General features: G+C 44.4%; 1 protein-coding gene across 10 annotated transcripts in view; it reads right to left on the bottom strand.

Annotated features, from left to right (window-relative positions):
- The window catches only part of LOC127506791 (immunoglobulin kappa light chain-like), a 114500-nt gene that overhangs the window by 65390 nt on the left and 31547 nt on the right, over positions 1 to 17563 (bottom strand). Inside the window, exon 5 of one of the 10 annotated variants that reach the window (XR_007928130.1) lies at positions 6861 to 6875. The exons of the other annotated variants lie outside the window; for them this stretch is intronic. The gene's annotated coding sequence lies outside the window, so the exon portion shown is untranslated. Of the gene's footprint in view, positions 1 to 6860; positions 6876 to 17563 lie in introns of those variants that run through there. 10 annotated transcript variants of the gene reach the window in all.

The raw sequence follows: 17563 nt of genomic DNA, 5'->3' as shown, positions 1-17563 counted from the left end.
TAAGAGAGTGGGATGATAATGTCAACTCACCCTGCTGAAAAATCCAGCATAAACCAGCATGAATGCCATGTTGGTCCAGACTGGTTTAGTCCTGGTCTAACTGATCAAGAAAAACTGTGCTGGTGTAGCTGGTCCACAGCACTCCCACTTCCCATGCTGCCCCTATACCAAAATCTATTTAAAATACATTTATTTCAAACTAAGTATTCTTCACATCCATTAACATATTTATTGACATATCATTTAGAACTTACTGATATAAAATTATAATTAAACTTTATTTGGAGTATTTATTTATTGCACAATGCACATTTCTTAAAGGGCTGGTTGATTATGATTTGACTTTTTTTTACTTTAGTTAGTGTGTAATGTTGCTGTTTGAGCATAAACAACATCTGCAAAGTTACGATGCTCAAAGTTCAATGCAAAGGGAGATATTTTCTTTTAAAGAATTCTGTTTAAGGACTACAACAAACGGCTGGTAGGGACTACAACGAGCTTCTTCCTGGATTGGTGACATCACTAACCCTAAAATTTACATAAACCCCGTCCCCGAGAACACACAACAAAGGGGGCGAGGCCATGTTATTGCAATACAGTACGTAACACAAATGAAATAGCATGTCAAAAAAGCACCTGCACCTCATCACCACCTCATCACCAACAGTATAAAGAACACTCACACTCACAACCACATTGTCCGGTCTCGTTTGCATCTAAACTTACCTCTATGCTTACCTCAAGGACTGCTACCAAACTACTTACCTGTCTCCAGTTTCTCCAGTTCTCCTCGTGTGATCTCCAGTCCGTGTGTGAGTGTTCATTGTTCAACATCCATCTTCTCCAACGCCATTCAAGATCTTCACGTCTGCAACCACAAAAGGACAGTATCACTTATCTTCACTCCAGTTAATCACCTTTACGTTGCCTCATACTCACCTGCACTGCTGTTTACTCTGCTGGTATCAATAAACATCCCTGTCTGTGATCTCCTGTCTCCGACCCTTCTGTGTTGTAACAGAAGACCGGACCTTAACATCCAGATACCAGCATGAGCCACCCGGATCCCTTCCAAGAGCTTGTTGACGCCCTGCGCCGAGCTCTCACCTCCAGCACATCGTCACCTCCTCCAGTGATCACTTCCGCAAACACCGTCACCGCTCCTTCACCTCCTGTTCACGCCAGTCCCATGGCCAAACCAGCGCCCTACTCTGGCTCGGCGGAGGACTGCAGCGGTTTCCTCCTGCAGTGTGCGCTGGTCCTGGAGATGCAACCGCACCTGTACCCCACCGATACCACTAAGGTAGCGTTCATAATCTCTCAACTTCAAGGCAAAGCACTTCAGTGGGCAGATTCCATCTGGTCTCAGAACAGTTCAATCACGCAGTCATATTCCAGCTTCGTTGCCCACTTCCGGGAAGTCTTCGGCAAGCCGACCTCAGACTCGTCTATCGGTGAGAAGTTATACAATCTTAAACAAGGTTCAATGTCTGTCAATGAATATGCTTTACAGTTTAGAATGCTAGCTGCCTCAAGTGGTTGGAATGAACAAGCCCTTATCACCACCTACCGGCAAGGATTGGATCCTCGGGTGCGGTTGCATCTCGCTGCATACGAGGACTCCATCGGCCTAGAGCGCTTCATCCAGCTTTCCATCCGCTTTGCCTCTCGTATGCAGTCATGTATCGAAGAACACCAGGGCCAGCCACTGTTCAACACTCTCCTCCGTCGGCCAGAATCCGTCAGCCCTCCAGAACCAGCCAACGAGCCTATGCAAATAGAAAATTCATGACTCACTTCTACTGAGCGACAAAGGCGGCTGACCCTGAATCTATGCCTCTATTGTGGTTCTCCTGGGCATGTAATCTCTGCATGCCCAATTCGTCCTCCGTGTCCCATGGTGAGTACCATCATTCCCTCCATGAATAAGATGAAGCCACTCACCACTGTCGTAAACCTTACTGCCGCAGGGTCAGGGTTATTTATTCAGGGTCAGCAGGCAACTTCATCTCCGGCGCCCTCTGTCGACAACTCAAGCTCAAGACCTCGCCATCTCCAACCACCTACCAGATCCACTTAGTAACAGGCAGACTCCTCAGTAGAAGGCACGTACGTCGCTGTCTTGGACCTATCCAGCTTCGGGTCGGAGTGCTGCACCGTGAAAATATACATCTGCTGGTTCTGGAGGAATCCACCTCTGACGTGATTCTAGGGCGCCCATGGTTGGAGCAGCATAACCCCATCATTTCCTGGAGTAACGGCGAGATCCTGAAGTGGGGCGAAACCTGTTTCTCCAACTGCATCTCCGAGTTTCCAGTTCCTTCGTCTCCTCGTTCTGAAGATCTCTCCATCTGTGCCACTTCCATCGAAAGCCCAGTTGAGAAACGTTCTGTCGACATACCATCATGTTACGCCCCCTTCAGTGACGTCTTCTGCCCGCAAAGAGCCTCCAAGCTGCCTCCACACCGGCCATGGGACTGCGCCATCGATCTGCTTCCGGGTGAGTCAGTGCCCAGGGGAAGAATCTACTTGCGGCCATGTATCTACTACCGTGCCCTCAACAAAATCACCGTCAAGTTCCGATACCCCCTTCCCCTCGTCCCAGCTGCTCTGGAACATCTCCGTGGTGCCACTGTGTTCACCAAGCTGGACCTCCGCAGCGCGTATAACCTCATCCGGATACGTGAGGGGGACGAGTGGAAGACCGCCTTCGTGACACCTACCGGCCACTATGAATATCTTGTTATGCCGTATGGCCTGGTCAACGCCCCCTCCGTATTCCAGGACTTCATACACGAGGTGCTCCGGGAGTTTCTCCACAAGTTCGTGCTAGTCTACATCGACGACATCTTAATCTACTCCCGGAGCTTGGCCGAACATCGCCACCACGTTGCGGAGGTCCTCCAACGCCTGAGAAAATTCCATCTCTTCTTGAAAGCTGAAAAATGTTCCTTCCACCAACCCTCAGTGCACTTCTTGGGATATATCATCGACCACAGAGGCATCCGGATGGACGAGGGGAAAGTGGAAGCCATTAAGACCTGGCCCACTCCATCCACCATCAAAGAACTCCAGCGCTTCCTTGGTTTTGCTAATTTCTACCGCCGGTTCATCAAGAATTACAGTTCCATTGCCCATCCACTCACCAACCTTCTCCGGAATAAGCCCAAGTCTCTGTCCTGGACACCAGCTGCCACCAACGCCTTCGAAACCCTCAAAGAAGCCTTCTCCAACGCTCCCCTCCTCGTCCACCCCAATCCAGACCTGCCCTTTGTAGTGGAGGTGGATGCCTCCACCACAGGAGTGGGAGCGGTTCTATCTCAGCAGCAGGGGACCCCAAGTAGACTCCATCCATGTGCCTTCTCCCGCAAGCTCAACCCGGCGGAGACCAACTACGACATCGGTAACCGCGAGCTTCTGGCCGTGAAGTTGGCACTTGAAGAGTGGAGGCATTGGTTGGAGGGGGCTAAACATCCCTTCCTAGTTCTTACTGACCACAAGAACTTGGAGTACCTGCGAGCGGCTAAAAGATTGAACCCTCGACAAGCATGCTGGTCATTATTCTTCACCCGTTTTGACTTCTCCATCTCCTATCGTCCCGGCTCCAAAAACGTCAAGGCGGATGCCCTATCTCGACTCCATGCTCCTGAAGAAAGATCAGAAGAACCAGAAACCATACTCCCTAAGACCATCCTCGTCAGTCCTATCACCTGGTCAGAGGAAACTTTGCCCTCCTCCAATGCCTCCACCAACGCTCTGTTTGGGGTGCACTGTCACAGACACGCCAGGCTCCACCATCCACCAATCACAGCGCACTCCATCTCCTGAGTTCTGATCACCGGCACCTGCACCTCATCACCACCAGTATAAAGAACACTCACAGCCACATTGTCTGGTCTCGTTTGCATCTAAACTTACCTGTATGCTTACCTCAAGGACTCCTACCAAACTACTTACCTGTCTCCAGCGTCTCCAGTTCTCCTCGTGTGATCTCCAGTCCGTGTGTGAGTGTTCATTGTTCAACGTCCATCTTCTCCAACGTCATTCAAGATCTTCACGTCTGCAACCACAAAAGGACAGTATCACTTATCTTCACTCCAGTTAATCACCTTTACGTTGCCTCATACTCACCTGCACTGCTGTTTACTCTGCTGGTATCAATAAACATCCCTGTCTGTGATCTCCTGTCTCCGACCCTTCTGTGTTGTAACATTTAGTAGGCTATGTCAAATAATTATTACAATAAGTTAGGATCCATTGTGTAACAAGCAAATTAAAATGTTACACATTTATTATTCACAATATGGAAAGAGGAAATAAAACATTTCGTTAAGAGCATGACTCAAACATGCCGTCAATGGGCTTATTCAAGTTATTTTTATCCATTCCGCATCTCCCACGTTTATTTTTAGCAAGGCAGTCTGTGTTGCAAGTTGGTGAATGAAGATACTTGCCAGGTTACTTGTCACTTCTCTGCTTTATTAATTTATCCAGTGTAAAACCCGGACACCGCCACACAAATGTGGCTTTTTGTTAATGACTGTACAGGATTTAACACAGAGTAGCTCAATACCAGTTACAAAAGACACTGTTACATTCTGTCACAGGCAATTCTAGTTGCATTTTTCAATTAATTTCTTAAATTATCCTTTGACTATGTTCTAGCCCGCCATCTAGTGGCGAATTTTTTTTTTGGCCCGATGCCAAACTTAATTGCCGACCCCTGTCCTAAGTGATAACAGTTGTATGTTGTTTAACCATGCAAAGCCACATGTCCTATTCATCATGTTCATGTTTTTGTCTGCTTGACAGGACCATACAAATGTGTGTATCTTGTATTAGAGCAGTTAAAAATTGGTGCTTTGAGTACAATTCTCTCATACTGATCACTAGATGTTAACATGGCACCTCATGGCAAAGAACTCTCTGAGAATTTGAGAATTAGAATTGTTGCTCTCCACAAAGATGGCCTAGGCTATAAGAAAATCTGTAACACCCCGAAACTGAGTTACAGCACAACGGCCAGGGTCATAGAGAGAAGTTTTCCAAGACGGGTTCCACTTGGAACAGGCCACAGAAGTTGAATCAAAGAAGTTGAGACCTTGTGCTGTGCGTCAGGTGCAGAAGCTGGCTTCAAAAAACAGATGCATGAGTGCTGCCAGCATTGCATTAGAGGTTGCAGAAGCGGAAGGTCAGCTTGTCAGTGTTCAGACCATACGCCGCACACTGCAACAAGACGGTTTGCATGGCCATCGTCCCAGAAGGAAGCCTCTTCTGAAGCTGGCTCACAAGACAGCCCGATGGTGTCCAGCATGTGTGGCGATGCCCTGGTGAGGAGTACCAAGAAAACTGTGTCTTGCCTACAGGCAAGCATGGTGATGGTAGCATCATGGTCTGGGGCTGCATGAGTGCTGCTGGTACTGGGGAGCTACAGTTCATTGAGGGGAACATGGATCTCAACATGTACTGTGACATTCTGAAGCAGAGCATAATGCCCTCCCTTCAGAAACTGGGCTGAACGGCATGATAATGACCCCAAACACACCGCCAAGACGACAACTGCCTTGCTGAGGAAGCTGAAGGTGAAGGTGAAAAATTGAGAAATAATATTTCATAAAAAAACTTTAAAATTGCTAGAGAACTAAGATAACGCCAGTGACAAAAACATGGTACATGCGGTCTTTAAATAAATGCACCAAAAAATAAATAAATAAATAAATAAATAAGTAAATAAATCATTAAGCTGTCATTTATGTGTATTCATGAAGACAAAGGGTAATCTAATAATCTGGTCTAAGTTTAAATGTTAGGGTTAGGGTTAGGGTTAGTTCTCTCGGACAGCGCGCGATCAGTTTTCATTACGCCTGAATGGTCAAATGCACACATAGTTGTCAAAATGTCCGTCGTGTAGAGTATCTCACGTAAATACAGTCGGTTATGGCTTAAGTGGACGTAAACAGGTGGGTGAAAACAGGATATGTGTCAGTATATTAAATATTACATCCATGGATTCGGTCTTAAAGGGACAGTAGCCTAAATATTTGTCTGTCATTAATGTTAATAAAACAACAAAAGATGTTAAATAAATGTATACATGGTGAATAAACCTGCTGTATCTGAAAAACAAGTTTATTTGATTTGTATCTCTATTGTATTTTTTATATAACAACAATTATATATATATATATGTGTGTGTGTGTGTGTGTGTGTGTGTGTGTGTGTGTGTCAATTCTTAGCAGTGTTCTTGTGAGTAATTCTCAGAGGCTTGATAAATACGGCTCTGTTCTGTTTCAGTTAAAGGTATCTTCATTGTGCATTCTGCTCTTTTTGGATCGTTTATACATGCTAACTGTGAAAATATCCTATATTTCTAATTCGTTCTTTTATCATGTGCTGATATAACAGTTTAAAGAAATATACGTATTTCATGAGTTGTGAAAACGGCTACATTCCTCCAAAGCACAAGAGTACATGATTTAAATAGAGAGAGTCACTTTGCATTGTCACACATGCTTCAGTGCTCTGAGAGTGTTTATAGTGCTGTGAGTTTAACACTTCATGACTGAGAGCAGAACAAAACACAATCTTCATCACACAAGACAAAAGAACAACAATGAACACAATCACCTTCTTCATCTGGACTCTCACTCTGATCGCTCAAGGTTTGTGTAATACAATTTTTACAATGGTTATTAATTCTCTTAAAATGTGTAATATATCAGTTTTTTTTCTCTCTCTCTCAGAGTGTAGAGGACAGTACACTGTAACTCAGACTCCATCAATAACAGCTCAACCAGGACAAGAAGTCAGAATAAACTGTAAAACCAGCAGTAGAGTGTGTGGTAGTAATCATTTAGCCTGGTACTTACAGAAACCTGGAGAAGCTCCTAAACTCCTCATATATGCAGCAACAAGCCGTTATACTGGAACTCCATCTAGATTCAGTGGCAGTGGATCTGGCAGTGATTTCACTCTGACCATCAGTGGAGTCCAGACTGAAGATACAGGAGATTATTACTGTCTGAGTAGACACTGTCCTACTAGTGCTGTGTTCACACAGTGATAAAGAGTGGTACAAAAACCTCGGTCAGTCAGACGTCACAGTGATGCACTGATACAGCTGAGAGATACTGCAGCTGCTGATGGAGGATCACAAACAACACAATGGTGTATGAAACATTTCAGAAACATACATTTATTTAAGTAAACATGACATTTAATCTTATATCCCTTACTTGTTCCCCCAGGTGAAAAAAAAAAAGTACACTTTTATAATGTACTTAAAGTGCTCTATTTTCGCACACTAATTTTGTACTTAATAAATTCTTCTTTAGTACTTCTTAAGATAATCTTAAGAACATCTAAGTGTACTCAACTGTTATTTTGAGACACCATGAATATAAACTAAAATGTGCTTTTAACATACTATCTCTGTATTTTAAGAAAAAAAAAATGTATTTAGTTACCGCTTACACTTGAACCCATAAGTGTACTACAAGTGGTGACTAAATAATAATAACTAATGTGTGTGCTGGGATTTGTAGTCCAGTTAATACTCGGGAGAGTGAGACCTCCGGTGGATCTTCGCTGGCATTTGTAACATATGCATTCATATAACTACATTTTTAAAACATTTTAAAAACTGGACATTTTTAACGTTCAGAGAACATTCAGAAATAACTTAATGGGAACATTAGCAAAACATTCTTTTTTAACATATTTTAACAAAATATGAACAAATTTTTATTAGCTGTGCTGAGAGACGAGACACAAGAGCTTTTATACTATTAAGAATAATATCAAAATTGACATAAAAATCAGAATGTATCTGACTAGAACAAACACTTCAGATATAGAAAGACGGTTCGCTCATATAACAATGAATGGAGAGTACACATAATAAAGCCTCTTATTTAACAAACGAATGAAATTAATATTCTGCTCTGAAACTGGAGATGTTTCATTACAGTACATCCGTGGCGTGAGATGTTTAGAAAAGTGGTGGGGACAACATGTTCTACCTGTCCCACACAAATGACACCTATGGGTGTGTAATTTACTTTGTAGAACAAAACGTCAAAGTATAGTCAAGTTATGTTTACCACAGACCTTATTTTACTCATAATTTTGAAAAAAAAGAAAAAGAAAAAAACACATAATAAAACCTCATTGTAAAATCTTAGTCTTCTGGGTTCTGAAGCTTCATAAAGTATTGAATTAAAATGTATCTGAAACATCAGTGTATTAGTCCAATATTGCATTTATTTCACTTCAGCTGTGATAAAGTATGCAAACGCAGCACGAGCGTCACTACAAGAAGCAGAAAGTGTCCGACTTCACGTCTCTGTTTTCAGCTCCTCCCCGCCTGCACACGGATACTCTCACCGATCGGTTACATCCAGCCGCAGCCGATGACGAACACACCTGATGATATGCAGATGACGTAATGCAGAGTAAAACTAGGCGTTGTAAGCTCCTTATATGGTGATTTCGGGCAGGAGACGGGGTGGAGATTCATGTATGCACAATCTTCCGCTGACTGGGTTTGATAAAGGGATTTTTGCGCAGGTTCTGGCGTACCCATGGTTTTATAAATCTGAAAACTTTTGAATTAAATTTAATTAAAATTAAAATAATAATATATAATAATAAGTTTAAAACATTCTGGCTGACCTCCCAGAGTTAAGGCGACTGTTATTTTAGAACGTTTCCCTCTATTGTTTCCATGACGACGCGTCATGCTTGTCACGTGACACACCGCGCCCAGCCGGCCACACTGTATGACAGATGTATTGCTTTTCTCACCATGTCATCAACTATCTGATATTCTGATTCTCAAATATGTGCAAGTGAGTGTTTTGTCATTTAAAAACCTATATAATGATCTTAATATTATATAACGTGAATTCATCCATTTGTCCTGAGCTTTATAGTTTCTTACACAATGTGTATCTGATATGGATAAACGTTGCGTCGTTGAGTAGTTCACACATAAAGATTGGCGAGCGCCGATCACTCGCTGATTTTCCCCCGATCACAGCCGACCTGTCGGCGAGCTCGTTAACTTGCAAATCGGGCTTAAAATCCTGTAGTGTAAACTTGGCCTTAGTTTGGTTTCCCCTGTTCCTGTTTGCCTGTGTTCTCATTCATTGTTAGTTCCCTTGGTTACTGATCATGCTCTAGTTTGTTTCCATGGTTTCTAATTAAGAACACACTGTTCTGTTTCAGTTAATTCTCTTCCTCTGTGTATTTAAACCCTGAGTTCTCCTCTGTTCTTCATCTTCTACTGAAGTAATGTTTGTTTCATTGAAGGTATCTTCATTGTGCATTCTGCTCTTTTTGGATCGTTTATACATGCTAACTGTGAAAATATCCTATATTTCTCATTCATTCTTTTATCATGTGCTGATATAACACTGTTTAAAGAAATATATTTCATGAGCTGTGATTCTAATTCAAAAATATACTAAAATCTCAAATTATGCAAGGCAAGTTCACATTTCACTAACATATTGTTATCAAATGCAGATCAAACCAAAAGTTTAATAATAAAGACAAAAACTCGAAGAATCCTCAAACAGTAAAAACACAGTCCAAAGACAGATGGAGACACAGACAGACTGACTAGAGTTTAGAGTCGACAGAAGAACCAGCGACAGACATGACAAACTGACCTTAACTATCACACACTGTTTGATACAAAAATAAAACTGTGAAGAGGATATTTATTTATTTATTTATTTATTTATTTATTACAGTGACTACAGTGGAGTGAAGCTGCTTTCAGTGTAATTTATACAAATGTATGTAATGTCAAGAAAAACTTACTGTTAAAAAATATTTACATTTCTTACTTCTGTAACTCTAGCATATATTAGTTTGTAAGCAGCTCACGCTGTTGTAAATCCTGCCCACTTCTTTGCATTGTCACACATGCTTCAGTGCTCTGAGAGTGTTTATAGTGCTGTGAGTTTAACACTTCATGACTGAGAGCAGAACAGAACACAATCTTCATCATCACACAAGACAAAAGAACAACAATGAACAAAATCACCTTCTTCATCTGGACTCTTTCACTGTTTGCTCAAGGTTTGTAGTAAAATAGTCTAATGATTAATAATTCCTTTAAAATATATTATATATAAATTATTCTCTTGAAATATTACGTTTATAATTATAATTAAAGAGTGTAGAGGACAGATCACTGTAACTCAGAGTCCATCAATAACAGCAGTTCAACCAGGACAAGAAGTCAGAATAAACTGTAAAACCAGCAGTGCAGTGTATAGTGGTAATTACTTACACTGGTACTTACAGAAACCTGGAGAAGCTCCTAAACTCCTCATATATATAGCAACAAGCCGTTATACTGGAACTCCATCTAGATTCAGTGGCAGTGGATCTGGCAGTGATTTCACTCTGACCATCAGTGGAGTCCAGACTGAAGATACAGGAGATTATTACTGTCAGAGTTTCCACTATCCAAACAGTCAATATGTGTTCACACAGTGATAAAGAGTGGTACAAAAACCTCGGTCAGTCAGACGTCACAGTGATGCACTGATACAGCTGAGAGATACTGCAGCTGCTGATGGAGGATCACAAACAACACAATGGTGTAAAGAAGAACTGCAGTATTCAAGTACCAGAGACTTTATTTATTATGATGTATTAACCTCTTAACCCGCACCGGCCCGTGGGTGGGCCGCAGTGTGACGTCATAACATTTACACTTAATTTTTTAACACTTTTGGCCTCAATATGGTACCATTTGAAAGCTTAGATTCACAGCTTTACATAGAATATAATGACTTTTGTTTTTATGTTACTGCAGCTGCTGATGACAACACAATGGTGTGTCAAACCTTTATTTTAGACTTTATTTATTATGATTTATTAAGTAAACATGTAACATACAATCTTATATCACTTACTAAACTTAACTAAAATCTGGAGAAAATGTGAGTGGTGCTCGTCCCTGCAAAACTTTACACTACAATATTATCTGTATTATTTACTGTAGGAAAGTCAATCCCTTTAATTGCTCTTCCATACTTCACCACTAGAGGGTCACATGTCTTTAACATAACTGAGATCTACACACCTTTCCTTTAAGACCGTGACTGCATCCAAAATCACATTCTTCACATTCTCTATATAGTAGGTCAAAAACAGTATGTGACAACAGAAGTATGTCTGAATTCACAGTCTGAATGTTTCTATGATAAAGTCTGTATGGTGTTCTGGTGGCCTGTAAACAGTAGCCAGCACAAATGTCAAACAGGATCGTACGCTAGACAACGTTACATAAAGCACCATCACTTCGAATTAATTATATTTGAAAGACTTCTGAGTAATACTGAAGATAATGACAACATGGCAGATGTAGTACGTCCAGATTACATTCATACACACACTCATACTATACAAAACATACTTTTTTAGCGATCGTGAAGTAATTACTTGATCAAAATAAGTGCCTACTGAAGAGAGTATGTGATTTCAGATTAAGATTACTGTGGCGAGGGGGGCGTGGTTCAGCGGAGTCAGCAGCGGGAGAAAGAGTCAGGAGACGAACGGTGAGTGAGTGGGTTAAATGCAAATGACGAACACCTGTCTCTTGTTTCAGTAATTGATGCCGGTGCAGAATCTCCTGGTCTTCGACGACCTGAAAAGGGCCATCCTCCAGCGGGTCGGCCGGAGCCCTGAAGAACAATGCCAGCGGTTCCGTTCCCTGGAACTGGGCGAGTCCGGCCGTTCGTGTTGGCCCAACAGCTCCGGGACTCCTGCCGCAAATGGCTGTTGGCTGAGGGAAGCGACGTGGAGAAGATTGTCGATCGAGTGGTACTGGAGCAGTTCATTACTCGGCTCCCACGGAGGACAGCCGAGTGGGTTCAGTGCCACCGCCCCACGTCGCTGGACTCGGCCATCCACCTCGCGGAGGACCATATGGTGGCATGCCCAGGGGTCGGCGAACCCCTCCCATCTCTCTCTCTCTCTCCTTCTTCCCCTTCTGTTCCTCTCTCTCGTCCTGTCCCTCTCTCCAGGTCCCGCCCACCTGTCCATCCCGGGGGCAGGTTTGACCAGAGCCAGTTTGGGGGTCCCAGAGCCCCGCCCAGGAGGGCGGGACTGACTTCCGCTGGACAGGACCCCGCTCCTGTTTCTCCGCTTTCTCCACGCCAATCATTTACCCCACTCCCTGCCACTGGGGCGGCGGGGAGGTCTGGGACAGCCTGTTGGCATTGCGGGGACCCGGAGCATTTCGTGGACAGGTGCCCAGTGATGGAGGTTGGGACAATGGTCCGGGTCCCGGACGCCCCGCAGGCTGCCCCCGGTCAAGCTGGCTGGTATCAAATACCTGTGAGTATCAAGGGGGGTACCTATCAGGCCTTGGTGGATTCAGGCTGTAACCAAACCTCGATCCATCAAAGCCTGATTTCATCCGGGGCATTGGATACAAGCCGCGTGGTTAAGGTGCGGTGTGTACACGGGGATGTGGTGGTATATCCGGTAGTGCCGGTCATTATCCAATTCAGGGGCCAAAAGCATAGCGTTGAGGTGGCAGTTAATCCGCACCTCCGGCATCCGTTAATTTTGGGGACAAATTGGCCAGCATTTTCTGAATTATTGGGTTATTTATGCACGGATGCCTCTTGGGGGAAAAAGGCGATGGTTGGGGATGCGCAAGTACAGGCGGGAGAGACTGAACGGGGACCACTGAGTGCTGCTTCAGGGGAACAGAGTGAAATTGAGAGAATAATTCTCTCGGATCGCAATGACTTTCCCCTGGAGCAGTCTCAGGATGAGACACTAAAACGTGCATTTGAGCAGGTCCAAACCATCGACAGTCAGCCTCTCCAGCCTGGACGGGCGCTTACCTATCCATATTTTGCAGTTATAAAAAATCGGTTGTATCGGGTGACCCAAGACACCCAGACAAAAGAAGATACAACCCAGTTGTTAGTTCCAAGGAGCCGCAGGGAAATGCTTTTCCAAGCAGCTCATTCTAATCCAATGGCTGGACACTTAGGGCAGGCAACGACACTAAATCGCATCATGACCCGATTCTTTTGGCTGGGCATTCACGAGAATGTGCGCAGGTGGTGCGCGTCTTGTCGTGAATGTCAGTTGGTAAATCCACCAGCCACCCCAAAAGCGCCTTTGCGCCCCCTCCCATTAATGCAGGTCCCCTTCGAGAGAATTGGTATGGACCTCATCGGGCCATTAGAGCGATCAGCCAGGGGACATCGCTTTGCATTAGTCATTGTGGATTATGCAACTCGATATCCTGAAGCAGTGTTTTCAGGATATTCCAAAAGAAATCCTCACCGATCAAGGCACAGCGTTTATGTCACGTACTTTATGCAAACTTTACGAATTATTGGGCATTAAAACGGTCCGTACCAGCGTCTTTCACCCACAAACTGACGGGCTGGTCGAACGTTTTAATCACACGCTTAAAACCATGATTCGTAAATTCGTGCACGAAGACGCCAAAAATTGGGATAAATGGTTAGAACCCCTGTTGTTCGCTGTGCGAGAAGTCCCGCAAGCCTCCACGGGGTTTTCCCCCTTCGAGCTTCTTTACGGACGCCAGCCCCGCGGGGTACTGGATGTCCTGAGAGAAACTTGGGAGGATGGACCATCTCAGAGTAAAAACGAAATTCAGTATGTAATGGACTTGAGAACAAAACTCCACACTTTGGGGCGGCTATCAACGGAGAATTTGTTACAAGCCCAGGACAGACAGAGCCGGCTGTACAACAGGGGAACTAACTTACGTAAATTCGCACCGGGAGAGAAAGTGCTTGTATTGCTTCCAACGTCAAGCTCTAAATTATTAGCAAAGTGGCAAGGACCATTTGAGGTCACACGGCAGATTGGAGATCTCGATTATGAGGTTATACAGTCTGATAGGAGAGGGGCACGTCAGATTTATCACCTCAATCTCCTTAAAAAATGGAATGAGGCAGAGGCAGTGATGTTGGCGATGGTAATTGGTGGAGAGGATGATCTCGGGCCAGAGGCGAATACCAAACACCAATCTCTCGCACTGGCCCCCGGAGGAGATCATCTCTCGCCCTCCCAGCTCACTGACCTAACGAAATTACAAGCAGAGTTTGCGGACATGTTCTCACCCCTACCGGGCCGTACTAATTTGATTCAGCACCATATCGAGACAGAGCCGGGCGTGGTAGTTCGCAGCTGGCCGTACCGTTTGCCTGAACATAAGAAAAAAGTGGTTCAGGCAGAATTAGGGGCAATGCTTGACATGGGCGTAATAGAAGAATCCAACAGTAACTGGGCGAGCCCGATAGTTTTAGTTCCGAAAACGGACGGCTCGGTTCGGTTCTGTGTGGATTATCGCAAGGTGAATGCTGTGTCGAAATTCGACACGTATCCAATGCCACGGGTGGACGAACTGCTTGATCGGCTCGGTACGGCTCGGTTTTATTCGACACTGGACTTAACAAAGGGATATTGGCAGATCCCCTTGTCTCCATTATCTAAAGAAAAGACAGCTTTCACTACGCCGTTTGGATTACACCAATTTGTTACCCTTCCGTTCGGGCTGTTCGGGGCTCTGGCTACCTTTCAGCGTCTCATGGACAGGATTTTACGGCCCCATGCTGCATATGCTGCTGCCTATTTAGATGACATAATTATATTTAGTCATGACTGGCAGCGGCATATACAGCATTTGAGGGCTGTCTTGAGGTCGCTGAGAGAGGCTGGGCTCACGGCCAACCCGAAGAAGTGTGCAATTGGGCGGGTGGAAGTAAGATATCTGGGCTTCCACTTGGGACATGGGCAGGTGCGTCCCCAAATTGATAAGACGGCAGCAGTTGCGACCTGTCCGCGTCCCAAGACCAAAAAGGAGGTGAGACAGTTCCTAGGGCTGGCGGGATATTATAGAAGGTTTGTACCTAATTATTCGGACCTCACCAGCCCTTTGACTGATCTCACTAAAAAGGAGGCACCAGATACGGTCCAGTGGACGGAGCCGTGCCAGCAGGCCTTTACCCAAGTGAAGGCTGCTTTATGTGGCGGGCCGTTGTTACACTCTCCTGATTTTTCTCTCCCTTTTCTGTTGCAGACAGACGCGTCGGACAGGGGGCTGGGTGCCGTCCTGTCCCAGGAGATAGAGGGGGAGGAACGGCCGGTGCTGTACATTAGTCGGAAGCTCTCGAAGAGAGAGACTAAGTACAGCACCATAGAAAAGGAGTGTCTTGCCATCAGGTGGGCCGTCCTCACCCTCCGCTATTATCTCCTGGGACGGAAATTCACCCTCTGTTCGGACCATGCCCCCCTGCAGTGGCTCCACCGCATGAAGGATACCAACGCGCGGATCACTCGTTGGTATCTAGCTTTACAGCCTTTTAAGTTCAAAGTGGTCCACAGGCCGGGTGCTCAGATGGCTGTGGCCGACTTCCTCTCCAGAAATGGTTGGGGGGGGGGCATCCGACTCAGGCCGGATGGCTCCCCGGCTTGAGTCGGGCGGTGGGGGTATGTGGCGAGGGGGGCATGGTTCAGCGGAGTCAGCAGCGGGAGAGAGAGTCAGGAGACGAACGGTGAGTGAGTGGGTTAAATGCAAATGACGAACACCTGTCTCTTGTTTCAGTAATTGGTGTGGAGAGAGTATATAACACCAGGAGAAACAGGAGTGGAGGAGAGAGAGAAGGACTACTGACTGCTACCCCGCTGGATATGTCTTTTTGAGAGAGAATTGTGAATGATTTATGACCGCTTTGTGCCTGTCTGCACCCCTTTGGTTTTTGTATATGGTGAATTGGTTCAAATAAAGCAGTCACTAGTCAAGCCGACCCTGTCCTCTTCCTTCCTCAATCCTGAACCTTGCTACAATTACTTTATCACACTACATGATATTTGTGGAAGTGTCAGTGAAGTTCACATGATGGTTGATTGTTTATTATTCATTTATGTTTATGATGGGAAATGTTTAATATCTGTAACAGTTTAACAGAAAGATTGTTCATATTTATGTCAAATTTGCATAATTTGTCATTGTTTCAGACCACACTCACCCTCATTCATTCATACAAACACAACTGCTCACAGACGTGACCTGTTTTCTGAATCCAGCGTATCATTAATAGTTTTGTGGATTGAACTCTTGGAGCTCTTACTCTCTAACCGAGTCAAGGATGATCTCAGCAGTCCAGAGGCTTCAGACACTGACAGTGTTTCATTATAAACTGATGAACATGAACAAACCTCATCTCTCCATTAGTCCAACTCTTCTGACTCATTTCAGAGAATAAAGTGTGGACAGTGAAACTCATATTTGATCATCAGGTGATTCTGTTCCTCTCAGAATAGAGCAGCTCCATCAGCAGATGTTCAGCGTCCTCACAGGAGCTTCATGTTACTGGAATCCACTGCTTCTCTTGTTTCTGGAGATACACTGGGAAAGTTCAGATAACACCTTGTTATTACTAAAAGGAACAATAAATAAATAAACCCATTTCACATTTTAAAAAGTCTGATGTTGAAGAAACAGTCGTGTCTGACTCAAATAATTACTGGAGATCAGGTTATAAATGTAGATGAAGCAGTCGCAGGTTTAGTGTTTGTTAACAGCGGGGTTTGTCGCCCACATTACAGTAAGGATGTGTTTGTTTCTGCTAGATGCAGTTGTGTTTTACCCCAATAAAGGACAATGAACTGTTTATCTGTTTCATATCCACTTTTTCCTTTTTTTTCTCTTGTCCCTCGTAATACACACCAAAGTTCAGGAAAACTTGCATGATCCCAAAGCAACTGTGGAAATTACTGAAGCACATCTGATAAAAACCTGCTGAGATACACATGATCATTCATTCATTCATTCATTCATTCAAATTTTTTTTGTTTGTAATTTTTGGAGTTTGAAAGTGTGATTTTAATATGACCACACCACAACCATGAATGTTGGAGAATTATTTTCTGAAGAAAGTTAGGGATGAATAGGGAGAGGATGAAGGGGAAGGGAAAGGGATGGTAATCAGGTTGATCTGAGTGATTAGGACCCCTGATACAACCTAGAAAGGAAGAGAAGAGGGGATGATAAGGATGGTTGAATGGATGAGAGAGAGGGAGGGGAAGGGAGGGTTCAAGAGAACAAGACAAACAGTACTGTAGGATTTGAGAAGTCAGGTGATTGGTTGAGGCGCGGCGCCGCTCCCGAACCTCAGCTAACTAGTTAACTCCCTTAAAGTTCATAGATATTTGTAACACAGTTCATTGTTGTGGGAAGAAGGAGGGCGGGAACCGGCAAATGTTCAACATTACTTAAATATAAAATAAACAAATACAAAACGAAAGTAAAATGGTGGCAGTCCCTCGTGGGCGACTGCCGCCCACACAAACATAAATAAAGCATAACATAAAGTCCAGGCCTCCTCCTCTCTCATCCTTCACTGTCGTCGCTCCTCCGTGAGAGATACGAGATCGGTGCAGTGCGCAGGTGACGTTCACTCCAATCACTCCAGCGGCCTGGTGCTGTTCTCTCACGGCTCTCGCCCCGCCCTGCTCGTCACAATATTATTCTGATATAGTAAAT

The sequence above is a fragment of the Ctenopharyngodon idella genome, chromosome 24, assembly GCF_019924925.1.
Source record: "Ctenopharyngodon idella isolate HZGC_01 chromosome 24, HZGC01, whole genome shotgun sequence".
NCBI classification, from domain to species: domain Eukaryota; kingdom Metazoa; phylum Chordata; class Actinopteri; order Cypriniformes; family Xenocyprididae; genus Ctenopharyngodon; species Ctenopharyngodon idella.
The sequence above is the reverse complement of the archived record's forward strand: the minus strand, read 5'-3'. Positions and strand labels throughout refer to the sequence as shown.